This window comes from Bos indicus x Bos taurus, chromosome 29 (genome assembly GCF_003369695.1).
Source record: "Bos indicus x Bos taurus breed Angus x Brahman F1 hybrid chromosome 29, Bos_hybrid_MaternalHap_v2.0, whole genome shotgun sequence".
Lineage (NCBI taxonomy): Eukaryota > Metazoa > Chordata > Mammalia > Artiodactyla > Bovidae > Bos > Bos indicus x Bos taurus.
Window position 1 is genome coordinate 21,975,520 of NC_040104.1, and position 16,196 is coordinate 21,991,715.

The window sequence follows — 16,196 nt, forward strand, 5'->3', positions numbered from 1 at the left end:
AAGGTCCAAAGAAGAAAAAGTAGGATCATCAGATTTAGATGCTACATACATACTCAGAATCTATTGACAGCTTTGGTGATGAGGCTTACAGAGGTTCTCTAGGGATTGAGGTGTGAAAGGGGGTGGACAAGTCATTGACACTAGAGGCTACCCAAAGAAAAAGTGGGTGAAGGTCACTCTCCAAAAAGGGTGTGCAGAACACATTCAGTGCATTCCATATAGCTACCCTGGACCAGGATCCCTTGGGAAAGAGATGGGGCATAAGTACTACACTGGTTTAAGGATGAGGCAGATTTTGGTCTCCAAAGATTTTCAAGGACAGCACCAAAAGTCATCCAAAGCACACACATATTTAAGTAAAAAGAGCACTGTAACAATTGTTGTTGCTGTCTAGTCACTAACTCATGGGTTACGGTCCTGGAAGTAGGTGGGGAAGCAGGACAGAAGAGCAGGGTTCGGTGTTTCCATGACAACATGCATGTTATTGCAGAGCGGGTTCAGTGGAGAAGTGGCACAGAAGCCACCTTACAGCAGGTTCAGGAGCGAATGGACCAGGACAGGAGGATGTAGTGAGGGTGGGCAGCTCTTCCAAGAAGTTTGGGAAGAATTGAGAATGCGGAACAGCAGCTTTATAAGAACAATGAGTTTAGTAAGTTGTCAGGCATAGGAAGATTTGTGTCTTCTCTTTAGAGTAAAAATGCTTCTATTATTATGACTAGAAATATCTGTCACCATCTTATTATCACTGTCGCTCTGTGTTTTTTCTGACCTTTTGACCTCTCTTTTCTCCTTTGTATTGTTTCCTCTGTCATTACCCTTTTCCTTTATTTTCTTTCCCTAACCACTCATGATGCAAGAATATTATCATCTTACTTTACTTTTTTACTATAATCTTACACTTCTCTTTCATAAATTAAAACAAAGTATGAATAATATTTTGTTTCTTTTGTAGAGTCTAAAAATTCATTTTTGTATGATTTTTTTAATTTCAGTAAAATTTTTTGAACTTGTGAGAAAGTCTTCTGTATACCTACTTCTATTTTCAGAAAGTCAAGTGTAAATTTTTTTCATGGTATTTTCTCCCTAAAATTGAAGTGAGATAGAAAATAAAATATAAGGCCAGTTAGATTAGCCTTTGTAAGGTGCCGCCTAAGCCAGAGCTTTGTCTTTAAACTCTATAATATAGCCAGGACATGGAAGCAACCTGAATGTTAAAAAACAGATGAATGATTAAAGGAAATGTGGTACGTATATGCAATGGAATATTCAGTTCAGTTCAGTTCAGTCACTCAGTCATGTCTGACTCTTTGCAACCCCATGAATTGCAGCATGCCAGGCCTCCCTGTCCGTCACCAACTCCCAGAGTTCACCCAAACTCATGTCCATCGAGTTGGTGATGCCATCCAGCCATCTCATCCTCTGGCGTCCCCTTCTCCTCCTGCCCCCAATCCTTCCCAGCATCAGAGTCTTTTCCAATGAGTCAACTCTTCGCATGAGGTGGCCAAAGTACTGGAGTTTCAGCTTTAGCATCATTCCCTCCAAAGAAATCCCAGGGCTGATCTCCTTCAGAATGGACTGGTTGGATCTCCTTGCAGTCCAAGGGACTCTCAAGAGTCTTCTCCAACACCACAGTTCAAAAGCATCAATTCTTCTGCGCTCAGCCTTCTTCACAGTCCAACTCTCACATCCATACATGACCACAGGAAAAACCATAGCCTTGACTAGATGGACCTTTGTTGGCAAAGTAATGTCTCTGCTTTTTAATATGCTGTCTAGGTTGGTCATAACTTTCCTTCCAAGAAGTAAGTGTCTTTTAATTTCATGGCTGCAGACCATCTACTCATCCATAAAAAAGGAATGAAATTGGGTCACTTGTAGTGATATGGACAGAACTAGACTCTGTCATAAAGATTGAAGTAAGTCAGAAAGAGAAAAGCAAATGTCGTATATTAACGCATATATATGGAATCTAGAAAACTGGTACTGATGAACGCATTAGCAGAGCATAGAAACAGAGACTCAGATGCAGAAAATGGACATGTGGACACAGGGCAAAGGAGAGGGTGGGGCAAACTGAGAGAGTAGTATTAACATATATAAACTATCATGTGTAAAATAGATAGCTAGTGGGAAGCTGTTGTATAGCACAGGGAGTTCTGCGCTCTGTGACAACCTAGAGAGGTGGGATAGGGGTTTGGGAGAGGAAGGTTCAATAGGGAGAGGATATATGTATACATTTAGCTGATTCATTTTGTTGTGAAGCAGAATCTAATAAAATATTGTAAAGCAATTATACTCCAAAAATAAAATACAAAAAAAAAAACCACCCTGTAAAACATCAGGAAAAACTCCATCAGCGTTGCTGGTGAAAAACCAACTCAAGTATTCCAGCCCACATTAAGCTTGTCTAGTTAGATCTTGCTGTATTAAGGAGAGAGCTTCCCAGGTGGTGCTAGTGGTAAAGAACCTGCCTGCCAGTGCAGAATGTATAAGAGATGCAAGTTCAGTCCCTGGATTGGGAAGTTCCCCTGGAGGAAAGCATGGCAACCCACTCCAGTATTCTGACCTGGAGAATTCATAGACAGAGGAACCTGGCGGGTTACAGTCCATGGTATTACAAAGAGTAGGACACGACTGAAATGACTTCACATGCCCACATGGATACTAAGGAGAACTATGGACAGCCAGGGTGATGGAGGCAGGACCAGTGAGAGGTTCTTTTTATTTTAAGAGCAATCCTCTTGGGGCTTCTCTGGTTGTCCAGTGGTTAAGAATCTGCACTTCCACTTCTGGGAGCCTGGGTTCAATCCCTAGTTGGGGAACTAAGATCCAATATGCTGCATGGTGTGACCAAAAAATAAAAACATTTTTAATAACTGCATTCTTAGCCATATTCTCATGAGCAATGTGAACCCTGACTATTGTAAAACATTTTAAAAGTACAAATAAGTTAAAAGAACATTAAAAACAGAGTTAATGGGCAATAGTGACTTGCTTTCAAGGAGCATAGTATGGTAAAAGGGAAAAAGTCACTTTATCTGGAGTAGCCTGAGAAAAAGTATCTCAGCCTGATAATCAAGGTTGATATCAACAGCAATAAAGCAGGTTAACAGCATATAACTTAGATACTAAGCCCTGAGAATAGCACTGCCCCTCTGTGGTTCTCCTCCCCCATATCCATAACCTTAGTTTAATTGCAAGAAAAATATCAGACAAACCCCAAACAAGGGACATTCTGTAAAATAACTGCACAGTAATCTTCAAAATTATCAACATCACAAAAAAGCAGAGAAATTCTGAGAAATTGTCATAGTCCAGAGCAGGTAGGGAGATGTGGTGAGTAAAAGAAATGTAAGAATCCTGGAAGAGAAAAAGAAAAATTAGGCAAGAAGCTAAGGAACTCTGAATACAATATGGAGTTTAGTTAATAATAAAGAGTACTGTTGCTACTGTTGTCACCGCTAATGAAATAATATTTTTTCATTCGTGGTGACAATACCAATGCAATGTAATCTGTTTGCTGTCCAGGAAGCTGGGTGAGAAACTGGATACCAGTCCTGGCCTCTTTACTCTCTGGACATCCGTCTGCCCCGGGCCCCAAAACAAGAGCCTGTCCTGTGGGTGGGTGTGTATGTACTCAGCGGCTCAGCTGGGTCCAACTCTTTTGCAACCCCATGGGCTGTGACCTGCCAGGCTCCTCTGTCCATGGCGTTCTCCAGGCAAGAATATTACAGTTGGTTACCATTTCCTTCTCCAGGGGATCTCCCAACCCAGGGATCGAACCCACATTTCCTGCTCGGGCAGGCGGGTTCTTCACCACTGAGCCACTTGGAAGCCCTCTCCTGAGAATAGGCTTTGCTGAAATAGCTTTTTCCTCTGGGTCCAAAGTCCCCTACTATTCCCTGCCCTCCAGTCCCAGAGTTCAAACCAGTACCCGGCCTGGCTGACACCTGCCTCAGGGCTCGGGGTGCACTCACTGTAGGTGCATCCCATGCCTTTTGCTTTCCCTTCCCCCTCCCTCTGGTTGAGCTCATAAGTGAGAGGTCACAGGGCCTCTCAATACTGAATCCGTGTTGACAATACGAGGGTAGTTGTCAAAGCAAACCCTGGTGGCTCAGATGGTAAAGCATGTGCCTTCAATGCGGGACACCCTGGTTCAATCGCTGGGTCGGGAAGATCCCCTGGGGAAGGAAATAGCAATCCACTGCAGTATTCTTGCCTGGAGAATTCCACGGACAGAGGAGCCTAGTGGGCTACAGTCCACAGGGTCCCAAAGAGTTAGACATGACTGAGAGACAAATCCACTAAGTATTTTCTATAAACCAGTATCCACATCTACTGCTATCATGCATATCTGAATTAGGATGTGTCTTCAGCCTTATACACATTAAATGTATGGCAAATACTTTCCAAATAAAAAAGGAACTAAAGCATTATAGAGGACCAGTCTATTTTATAAAATATTAAATAATTCCTGCTATATTACTCTTATTTCTCTAGACTACAAAAGAAGCAAATAATTTAATTTAAAATTTTGTTGCTGTTGCCCAAAGGAACACCTATGTCCCAGTACCTTTGAAAGTACAATTTTGTGTCATCCTGAATTGATTAGTCATGTGTAATAAAAATAGCTAATTCCCAAATAAGAGTATTCATTCTAGGAGATCCAGCCAAAGGAAGGAGAAAGATGATGGAGCAAGGTCCCAGCATGCAGGTTGGGGGCTAGAGAAACTGTTCCAGGTCACAATGCAGGATGGGGGGTGTCTCCCATTCCCCTCTCTCCTTCTCCATCAGAACAACCCTTTCATGGCAGAGACCTTGACAGTCATGCTAATCATTCCCCAGAAGCTCTCCATACACTGCGTGGTACAGAGCAGGCGCTCAGCCCTATTTCTGACTCAACAAGAATAGTAGGACAAATACATGAATGCATGAGGGTCTGCCAGCCCAGAAAGCAATCAGAGGGGAAAGGGGCCCAGAGCCCCCACGAGCCACAGACTGGGAGTCCAGCTCCTCCCACACTGTGAGAGGAGAGAACTCCCCTCCACCGCCTTCCAAAGACAAATGTGATTCAGAGTAAATTCTGCAGCAGTGTGGGGTGCTTGGATGAAGGATGTCATTGATACCCAGTCCCCACAATGATGAACTTTGCTGAATGGTCCAGAATCTCCTGTATGCTCAGCAGCCCCTCTCACAGGATAGTGGGGTTCCAGAGCTGCCCACAGAGCCCTGAGTCCCACATCACTCCGGTCATCACTGTGCAAGAACAGAGGGTGAGGAAGGAGTAGAAAATGGAGAAAGCAGGATATGAACAGATTATTGGAGCCACCAAAGAACAAAATTCTTCTTCCATAGCGTTACTTCCACCCTGGTCTATGCAAACTTGAAGGTTGTATTGATGATAATAGTGCATAGGACACAATGAGTACTGTGATATTGGAAAGAGGCATGTTATCTATCACTGGGGAAGCTAGGAAAAGAGAGTGGAAAGCAGAAGATAATGAGCTGGCCAAAACTTCTCATGGAAGTTTATGCTCCTCAAACATGTTGATGCTTCCTCAGGGAAAGATCTTGGTGCCATCATGAAAAACTCTACAAATAACAAATGCTGTAGAGGGTGAGGAGGAGAGGGAAACTGCCACACTGCTGGCGGAGATGTAAGCTATTGCAGCCACTATGGAAAACAGTCCAAATATATATATATATATATATATATATATATATATATATATATATATGACCCAGAAATCCCACTCCTGAACATATATCTGGAGAAAACTCTAATTCAAAAAGATACATGCAGCCCAATGTTTGTTGGAGCACTATTCACAATAGCCAACACGTGGAATCAACCTAAATGTCCATCAACAGATGAATTGATAAAGAAGATGTGGTCATATACACAATAGAATATTACTTAGCCATAAAAAAGAACAAAATAAAGCTATTTGCAGCAACGTAGAAAAATCTCAAGATTATTATACTAAGTGAAGTAAGCCAGAAAGAGAAAAACAAATACCACATGACATCGCTTCTATATAGAACCTAAAATATGACATAAAGGAACTTATTTACTAAACAAAAATATACTCAAGGTTTCCCCTGTGACTCAGATGGCAAAGAATACGCCTGCAATGCAGAAGATCCAGGTGTGATCCCTGGATCGTGAAGATCCCCTGGAGAAGGGAATGGCAACCCACCCCAGTACTCTTACCCAGAGAATTCCATGGACGGAGAGGCCTGGCAGGCCACAGTCCATGTTATAGTCAGACTCACAAAGAGTTGGACACAACTGAGTGACTAGCACTTTCACTTTAGAAAACAAGCCCATGATTAACAAAAGTGAGAGTGGATAGGGGTGGGACAAACTGGAAGTTTGGGAGTGGTAGACACACACTCCCATATATAAAATAGATAAACAACAAGGTCCTACTGTTTTGCACCAAAAACTATATTCAATATCCTGTGATAACCCATAATGGAAAAGAATATGATACAATTATGTATGTATTAAAACTAATACAATTATGTAAAGTTTAAAAATAAAATAAAATTAAAAAAAAAAGAATATGAAAAAGGATACATACATGTGCGTATGTGTGTCTGGTCTGTCTACGTAAAGCTGAATCATTTTCCTGTACCCCAGAAACTAATACAGTAATGTAAATCAACTATACTTTTTAAAAAAGACTTTTATACTTTAAGGACAGTAAATATGAATCACCAACACTTATACTTTTTAGAAAAGATTTAGGAAATGTGGCCCCACTGGAAAATGCCGGTGACAGTTTTCTGATTATGCTAAAATAAAATGGAGATGTGATATGACTAAAATAGCTCTACTTGTGTATCTGAACCTCACATAAGTCATTTAGAAGTATCGTGAGTTAAATCGACACCAGAAAAGGCCATGCTTGCCTCAAAGAAGAATATGCTGCCCCACATTCCTGGCTGGCCTTCCTTCATCCATTCTTCCTCATAGTTTCTTAAACAACATTCCATAATGTGTCCAACCAGGTTGCACTGGAAGATAATGGTCATTTTAAATGGTGGAGTTAATGCTGAATAAGACATGCACCTCCGTGAATGACGTGTTGTGAAATTCTTCTGGTTTTTCAGGAGAGGAGCCTGCAGAGGTCCATCAGAAATTGAGCACTTGATAATGTCATATATTAAATTTATCCTGAGCCCATGAGACTTACAAAGTTGGGAGAGAACTAACAGTTAGTTCTAATTCATGGTATTCCAAGCTTACTTAGTAAACGCCCCTTTCACTCCCCAGAGCTTCAGTCAGCTGCTGCTAAATTGCTTCAGTCGTGTCCGACTCTGTGCAACCCCATAGACGGCAGCCCACCAGGCTCCTGCATCCCTGGGATTCTCCAGGCAAGAACACTGGAGTGCGTTGCCATTTCCTTCTCCAATGCATGAAAGTGAAAATTGAAAGCGAAGTCACTCAGTCATGTCCGACTCTTAGCGACCCCATGGACTGCAGCCCACCAGGCTCCTCCGTCCATGGGATTTTCCAGGCAAAGTACTGGAGTAGGATGCCATTGCCTTCTCCGGAGCTTCAATCTAGAGAATAAATTATATGGTCAGTCGACCTAGAGGTCATCAGGCATGATCTCTCTCTCAGTGCAGGAATCTTCTCCAGGGCATCAGCCAGACAAGTGGCGTCTAGAACCACCACAAGCTTCCAGGCCCACGCTGATCTCCATCAGATCGTGCAGTAATGTATCTAGGCAGAAACCCAACCAGGAAGTGTCCCAGCCAGAGACCAGACTCAGAAATTAGGTGAATCTGGGTTTAAAGACTCACTCTAACATCTACTGGCTATGAAACCCTGCATGGTACGTTGCTTCAGTCATGTCCGACTCTGTGTGACCAGGCTCCTCTGTCCACGGGGATTCTCCAGGCAAGAATACTGGAGACCTTGGCAAGTCATTAATCTATAGCCCCCAATTTCCCCATTAGGGAAATAGGAAATATAATTCCACTTAAGTCATTCAGTTCTGCATTCAATTCTTTATATTCATTTTCTGTTCAACTATTAACTAGAGAATTCAGTTAAGAAAAATTTAATTTAAAAACTGGAACTAAGTAATATCACGGGTTTATATTTAGTGACCTCTATTCTCTGCTTGTTTCTTGGGCTCCTTCTTATTCACTAAAAGGGCTGATGTTAATGCTGAAGCTCCAGCTCTTTGGCCACCTAATGCAATGAGCCGATTCATTGGCAAAGACCCTGATGCTGGGAAAGATTGAAGGCAAAAGGAAAAGGGATGGCAGCGGATGAGATGTTCAGATAGTGTCATCGACTCAATGGACATAAATCTGAGCAAATTCTTGGAGATAGTGGAGGACAGAGGAGCCTGATGTGTTGCAGTCCATGGGGTCCCAAAGAATCGGACACAACTGAGCAGCTAACACTCTCACTTTCCCTGAAAAACAGAAAAAGTTTCATCAACTGGGGATTTACTCTGAGAGCCTGTGATACCTCCTGAAGTGAGGAGTCAGTGGTAGAAGAGCACTGAGCTTGTTAAAAGACCCTGATTGTGTACATGTTTCCATGCTACCCTGCAGTTATCCCACCCTCTCCTCTCCCAGCCCGTGCTGTGTCCATAAGTCTGTTCTCAGTGTCTATATGTCCATTGCTGCCCTGCAAATACACAGCACCATATAAAATAGATGGCCAGTGGGGATTCGCTGTATGATTCAGGGAACTCAACCCGGGGCTCTGTGACAACCTAGATGGGTGGGATGGGGACGGAGGTGGGACGGAGGTTCCAGAGGGAGGGGACCATGTGTATACCTATGGCTGATTAATGTTCATGTATGGCAGACACCAACACATATTTTAAAGCAATTATCCTTCAGTCAAAAAAAAAAGACCCTGTTAGTGGACCTGCTCTGCCAATGACTGGCCCCCGTCTCTACCAAGGACAGGAGTTCCTTGATAGCTCAGTTGGTAAACAATCTGCCTGCAATGCAGGAGATTCTGGTTTGATTCCTGGTTTGGGAAGATTTGCTGGGGAAGGGATAGGCTACCCACTCCAGTATTTTTGGGCTTTCCTGGTGGCTCAGCTGGTAAAGAATCCACCTGCAATGCAGGAGACCTGGGTTCGATCCATGGGTTGGGAAGATCCCCTGGAGAAAGGAAAAGCTGCCCTCTCCAGTACTGTGGCCTGGAGAATTCCAGGGACTGTATAGTCCATGGGGTCACAAAGAGTCGGACAGGACTGAGCAACTTTCACTTTTCACTTTCTACCAGGACTAGTATAAGGCCAAAGCCCTGGGGTGGGGGAGGCGAGGCCCTTTGACCTACTTAAGGGACTGCCTTCTGAGGCCAATGGACAAGCTGCTAGGGCTGAGTGCAGCTCTGGTTCTGCCTCCTGCCTGGTGAGTGCTGTGTGTGTGGGGAGTCTCATAACCTGGTGACTCTGGTAAACTGGTCAGCTGGCTCAGTGGCTGACCACCCAAGGAAGAACTGCTTCTTGAAAGCCATGTACTACATTTTCACCATCTTTGTGTAAAACGCATTCTTTTAAACAATTTTTTTAAAAAACACATTAAAAAACTATAACAGAGTATAGCAGATTCACTTTGCTGTATACCTGAAAATATCACAGCATTGTAAATTAACTATGCTCTAATTAAAAAAAGGAGAAAAAATGCTGACATAAAATATTTAAAAATTTTTTTCAGTTTTTAAAAGTTTTAAAATGTACTTAAGATGTTAAACTTAGATGTATTAAAACTTATTTGCTTAAAAAAAGAAATCAAAAAACTATAACAGGGTGATCAGCTCATCCCAGGTAGCCCAGGACTTTTCTGGCTTTAGCACTGAAAGTTTCACATCCTGGAAAACCCCTTTTTTCTTAGGCAAATGTGAGATGGTTAAACATTTACATACATGAGAATAGAAGTATAGGGACTAATATGTTTATATTGATTGTTGTTGCTCAGTCATTCAGTCATGTCTGACTCTTTGCAACCCCATGGACTGTAGCACACCAGGCTTCCCTGTCCTTCACTATCTCCTGGAGTCTGCTCAAACTCACGTCCATTGAATTGGTGATGCCATCTAACCATGTCATCCTCTGCTGCCAGCTTCTCCTGCCCTCAGTCTTTCCCAGAATCAGGGTCTTTTCCAATAAGTTGGCTCTTTGCATTAGGTGGCCGAAGTATTAGAGCTTCAGCTTCAACATCAGTCCTTTCAATGAATATTCAGGGTTGATTTCCTTTAGGATTGAGTGTTTTGATCTCCTTATATTGATTAACTCTGGTTAATAGATTATTTAATAGTTTATTTTACTTGTATTATACATGACCTTATATACTTCTTTTTGAGTCCAGAAAAGTTTGGTTATATTCTCAGTGTAGGAATGGTAGCAATACTTCTTATGGGCAACAGGGTTTAACAAGGACCTAGAAGAAATAAAAAAGAGTCAATATATAATGAATAATGCAATAAATGAGATCAAAAACACTCTGGAGGCAACAAATAGTAGAATAATGGAGGCAGAAGATAGGATTAGTGAAATAGAAAATAGAATGGTAGAAATAAATGAATCAGAGAGGAAAAAAGAAAAGCAAATTAAAATAAATGAGGACAATCTCAGAGACCTCCAGGACAATATTAAACACCACAACATTCGAATCATAGGAGTCCCAGAAGAAGAAGACAAAAGAAAGACCATGAGAAAGATAATAGCTATTAATTATTGTTAATAATTAATAAAATATATAGTTAAGAATTATTGAGGAGATAATAGTTGAAAATTCCCTAAAATGGGAAAGGAAATAATCACCCAAGTCCAAGAAACCCAGAGAGTCCCAAACAGAATAAACCCATGGCAAAACACCCCAAGACACATATTAATCAAATTAACAAAGTTCAAACACAAAGAACAAATATTAAAAGCAGCAAGAGAAAAACAATAAATAACACACAAGGGGATTCCCATAAGGATAACAGCTGACCTTTCAATAGAAACTCTTCAGGCCAGGAGGGAACGGCAAGACATACTTAAAGTGATGAAAGAAAATAACCTAAAGCCCAGATTACTCTACCCAGCAAGGATCTCATTCAAATATGAAGGAGAAATCAAAAGCTTTTCAGAAAAGCAAAAGCTGAGAGAATTCAGCACCACCAAACCAGCTCTCCAACAAATGCTAAAGGATATTCTCTAGACAGGAGATACAAAAACGGTGTATAAACTCAAACCCAAAACAATAAAGTAAATGGCAATGGGATCATACTTATCAATAATTACCTTAAATGTAAATGGGTTGAATGCCCCAACCAAAAGACAAAGACTGGCTGAATGGATACAAAAACAAGACCCCTACATATGTTGTCTACAAGACCCACCTCAAAACAGGGGACACATACAGACTGAAAGTGAAGGGCTGGAAAAAGATACTCCATGCAAATAGAGATCAAAAGAAAGCAGGAGTAGCAATACCCATATCAGATAAAACAGACTTTAAAACAAAGGCTGTAAAAAGGGACAAAGAAGGACACTACATAATGATCAAAGGATCAATCCAAGAAGAAGATACAACAATTATAAATATATATGCACCCAACATAGGAGCACCACAATATGTAAGACAAATGCTAACAAGTATGAAAGGGGAAATTAACAATGACACAATAATAGTGGGAGACTTTAATACCCCACTCACACCTACGGATAGATCAACTAAACAGAAAATTAACAAAGAAACACATACTTTAAATGATACAATAGACCAGTTAGACCTAATTGATATCTATAGGACATTTCAGCCCAAAACAATGAATTTCACCTTTTTCTCAATCGCACATGGAACCTTCTCCAGGATAGATCACATCCTGGGCCATAAATCTAGCCTTGGTAAATTCAAAAAAGTTGAAATCATTCCAAGCATCTTTTCTGACCACAATGCAGTAAGATTAGATCTCAATTACAGGAGAAAAAATATTAAAAATTCCAACATATGGAGGCTGAACAACACACTGCTGAATAACCAAGAAATCACAGAAGAAATCAAAAAAGAAATAAAAATATGTATAGAAATGAATGAAAATGAAAACACAACAACCCAAAACCTATGGGACACTGTAAAAGCAGTGCTAAGGGGAAAGTTCATAGCAATACAGGCTTACCTCAAGAAACAAGAAAAAAGTCAAATAAATAACCTAACTCTGCATCTAAAGCAACTAGAAAAGGAAGAAATGAAGAACCCCAGGGCTAGTAGAAAGAAAGAAATCTTAAAAATTAGGGCAGAAATAAATGCAAAAGAAACAAAGGAGACCATAGCAAAACTTAACAAAGCCAAAAGCTGATTCTTTGAAAGGATAAATAAAATTGACAAACCATTAGCCAGACACATCAAGAAACAAAGGGAGAAAAATCAAATCAATAAAGTTAGAAATGAAAATGGAGAGATCACAACAGACAACACAGAAATACAAAGGATCATAAGAGACTACTATCAGCAATTATATGCCAATAAAATGGACAACGTGGAAGAAATGGACAAATTCTTAGAAAAGTACAACTTTCCAAAACTGGACCAGGAAGAAATAGAAAATCTTAACAGACCCATCACAAGCACAGAAATTGACACTGTAATCAGAAATCTTCCAGCAAACAAAAGCCCAGGTCCAGATGGCTTCACAGCTGAATTCTACCAAAAATTTAGAGAAGAGCTGACACCTATCCTACTCAAACTCTTCCAGAAAATTGCAGAGGAAGGTAAACTTCCAAACTCATTCTATGAGGCCACCATCACCCTAATACCAAAACCTGACAAAGATGCCACAAAAAAAGAAAACTACAGGCCAATATCACTGATCAACATAGATGCAAAAATCCTTAACAAAATTCTAGCAATCAGAATCCAACAACACATTAAAAAGATCATACACCATGACCAAGTGGGCTTTATCCCAGGGATGCAAGGATTCTTCAATATCTGCAAATCAATCAATGTAATACACCACATTAACAAATTGAAAAATAAAAGCCATATGATTATCTCAATAGATGCAGAGAAAGCCTTTGATAAAATTCAACATCCATTTATGATAAAAAAAAAAAAACTCTCCAGAAAGCAGGAATAGAAGGAGCATACCTCAACATAATAAAAGCTATATATGACAAACCCACAGCAAACATTATCCCCAATGGTGAAAAATTGAAAGCATTTCCTCTAAAGTCAGGAACAAGACAAGGGTGCCCACTCTCACCACTACTATTCAACATAGTTTTGGAAGTTTTGGCCACAGCAATCAGAGCAGAAAAAGAAATAAAAGGAATCCAAATAGGAAAAGAAGAAGTAAAACTCTCACTGTTTGCAGATGACATGATCCTCTACATAGAAAACCCTAAAGACTCCACCAGAAAATTACTAGAGCTAATCAATGATTATAGTAAAGTTGCAGGATATACAATCAACACACAGAAATCCCTTGCATTCCTATACACTAACAATGAGAAAATAGAAACAGAAATTAAGGAAACAATTCCATTCACCATTGCAATGAAAAGAATAAAATACTTAGGAATATATCTACCTAAAGAAACTAAAGACCTATATATAGAAAACTATAAAACACTGATGAAAGAAATCAAAGAGGACACTAACAGATGGAGAAATATACCATGTTCATGGATTGAAGGAATCAATATAGTGAAAATGAGTATACTACTCAAAGCAATCTATAGATTCAATGCAATCCCTATCAAGCTACCAACGGTATTCTTCACAGAGCTAGAACAAATAATTTCAGAATTTGTATGGAAATACAAAAAACCTTGAATAGCCAAAGCAATCTTGAGAAAGAAGAATGGAACTGGAGGAATCAACCTGCCTGACTTCAGGCTCTACTACAAAGCCACAGTCATCAAGACAGTATGGTACTGGCACAAAGACAGAAATATAGATCAATGGAACAAAATAGAAAGCCCAGAGATAAACTCATGTACCTATGGACACCTTATCTTTGACAAAGGAGGCAAGAATATACAATGGAGAAAAGACAATCTCTTTAACAAGTGGTGCCGGGAAAACTGGTCAACCACTTGTAAAAGAATGAAACTAGAACACTTTCTAATCCCATACACAAAAATAAACTCAAAATGGATTAAAGATCTAAACATAAGACCAGAAACTATAAAACTCTTAGAGGAGAACATAGGCAAAACACCCTCCGACATAAATCACAGCAGGATCCTGTATGACCCACCTCCCAGAATATTGGAAATAAAAGCAAAAATAAACAAATGGGATCTAATTAAAATTAAAAGCTTCTGCACAACAAAAGAAACTATAAGCAAGGTGAAAAGACAGCCTTCAGAATGGGAGAAAAGAATAGCAAATGAAGCAACTGACAAACAACTAATCTCAAAAATATACAAGCAACTCCTACAGCTCAATTCCCGAAAAATAAATGACCCAATCAAAAAATGGGCCAAAGAACTAAATAGACATTTCTCCAAAGAAGACATACAGATGGCTAACAAACACATGAAAACTTGCTCAACATCACTCATTATCAGAGAAATGCAAATCAAAACCACAATGACGTACCATTTCATGCCAGTCAGAATGGCTGCGATCCAAAAGTCTACAAGCAATAAATGCTGGAGAGGGTGTGGAGAAAAGGGAACCCTCTTACACTGTTGGTGGGAATGCAAACTACTACAGCCACTATGGAGAACAGTGTGCCCTTAAAAAACTGGAAATAGAACTGCCTTATGATCCAGCAATCCCACTGCTGGGCATACACACTGAGGAAACCAGAAGGGAAAGAGACATGTGTACCCCAGTGTTCACCGCAGCACTGTTTATAATAGCCAGGACATGGAAGCAACCTAGATGTCCATCAGCAGATGAATGGATAAGAAAGCTGTGGTACATATACACAATGGAGTATTACTCAGCCATTAAAAAGAATACATTTGAATCAGTTCTAATGAGGTGGATGAAACTGGAGTCTATTATACATAGTGAAGTAAGCCAGAAAGAAAAACACTAATACAGTATACTAACTCATATATATGGAATTTAGAAAGATGGTAACGACAACCCTGTATGCAAGACAGCAAAAGAGACACAGATGTATAGAACAGTCTTTTGGACTCTGTGGGGGCAGGGGGATGATTTGGCAGAATGGCATTAAAATATATATAATATCCTATAAGAAACGAATCGCCAGTCCAGGTTCGATGCAGGATACAGGAAGCTTGGGGCTGGTGCACTGGGATGACCCAGAGGGATGGGATGGGGAGGGAGGTGGGAGGGGGGTTCAGGATGGGGAACACATGTACACCTGTGGTGGATGCATGTTGATGTATGGCAAAACCAATACAATATTGTAAAGTAAAATAATAATAATAATAAAATTAAATTTAAAAAAGAAAATAAAAAGATTAGGATTATGAAAAAAAAAAAAGATCTTCTGACTTGAATTCTGGATGCTGTTCCTTTCAGTTAGCCTTCTACCTATCTGACTAGCATCCTCTCATTCTAAAGGTGCTTCCCTCATCCAACCTTGTATTTATTTTGATTTTTTGGCCACGCCATATGGCTTGAGGAATCCTAGCTCCCTGACCAGGGATTGAACCTGGGACTTCTGCAGTGAAAGCACAGAGTCCTAACCACTGGACCACCAGGGAATTCTTCAACCCTTTAACTTTAGTGTTCCTTAGAATTCCATGCAGTTCCTATCATTCAGCACCTGGGTCACTAGAAAACCACCTAACTCAGAATTTTAGCAGTTTATACATCCTTGGTTAGCATGTAGCCATTTATGATCCCAAACTTCACATCTCCAACTGTACAATTATCCAAGTGTTCATACCTTTGTATCCATTTACCAAGCCCATCATTTCTTATGTGGCCAATAAAGAATTCATTATGTTTGCAGAGAAAGGATCTCCCTTTCAGATTCTGTATGATTAAAAAACAAGCCACCCATTCAGCGAGGAGCTAAAACCAGTGTGAGAGATGAGAAAATGCAGTCAAAGTCCTAACCAATGGACTTCCAGGGAAGTCCCTGCAATGAAATAGTTGAGATAACAGTGACAGACTGTTTTTGGGGGGCTCCAAAATCACTGCAGATGGTGACTGCAGCCATGAAATTAAAAGAAGCTTGCTCCTTGGAAGAAAAGTTACGATCAACCTCAACAGCATACTAAAAAGCA

At 40.3% G+C, this 16,196-nt stretch overlaps 1 non-coding gene across 1 annotated transcript; it reads right to left on the minus strand.

Annotated features, from left to right (window-relative positions):
• Positions 1 to 15,595: 15,595 nt before the first annotated feature.
• TRNAE-UUC lies at positions 15,596 to 15,668 on the minus strand. Its single transcript has one exon. It is a non-coding gene; the product is annotated as a tRNA-Glu (tRNA).
• Between the last annotated feature and the right edge of the window lie 528 nt (positions 15,669 to 16,196).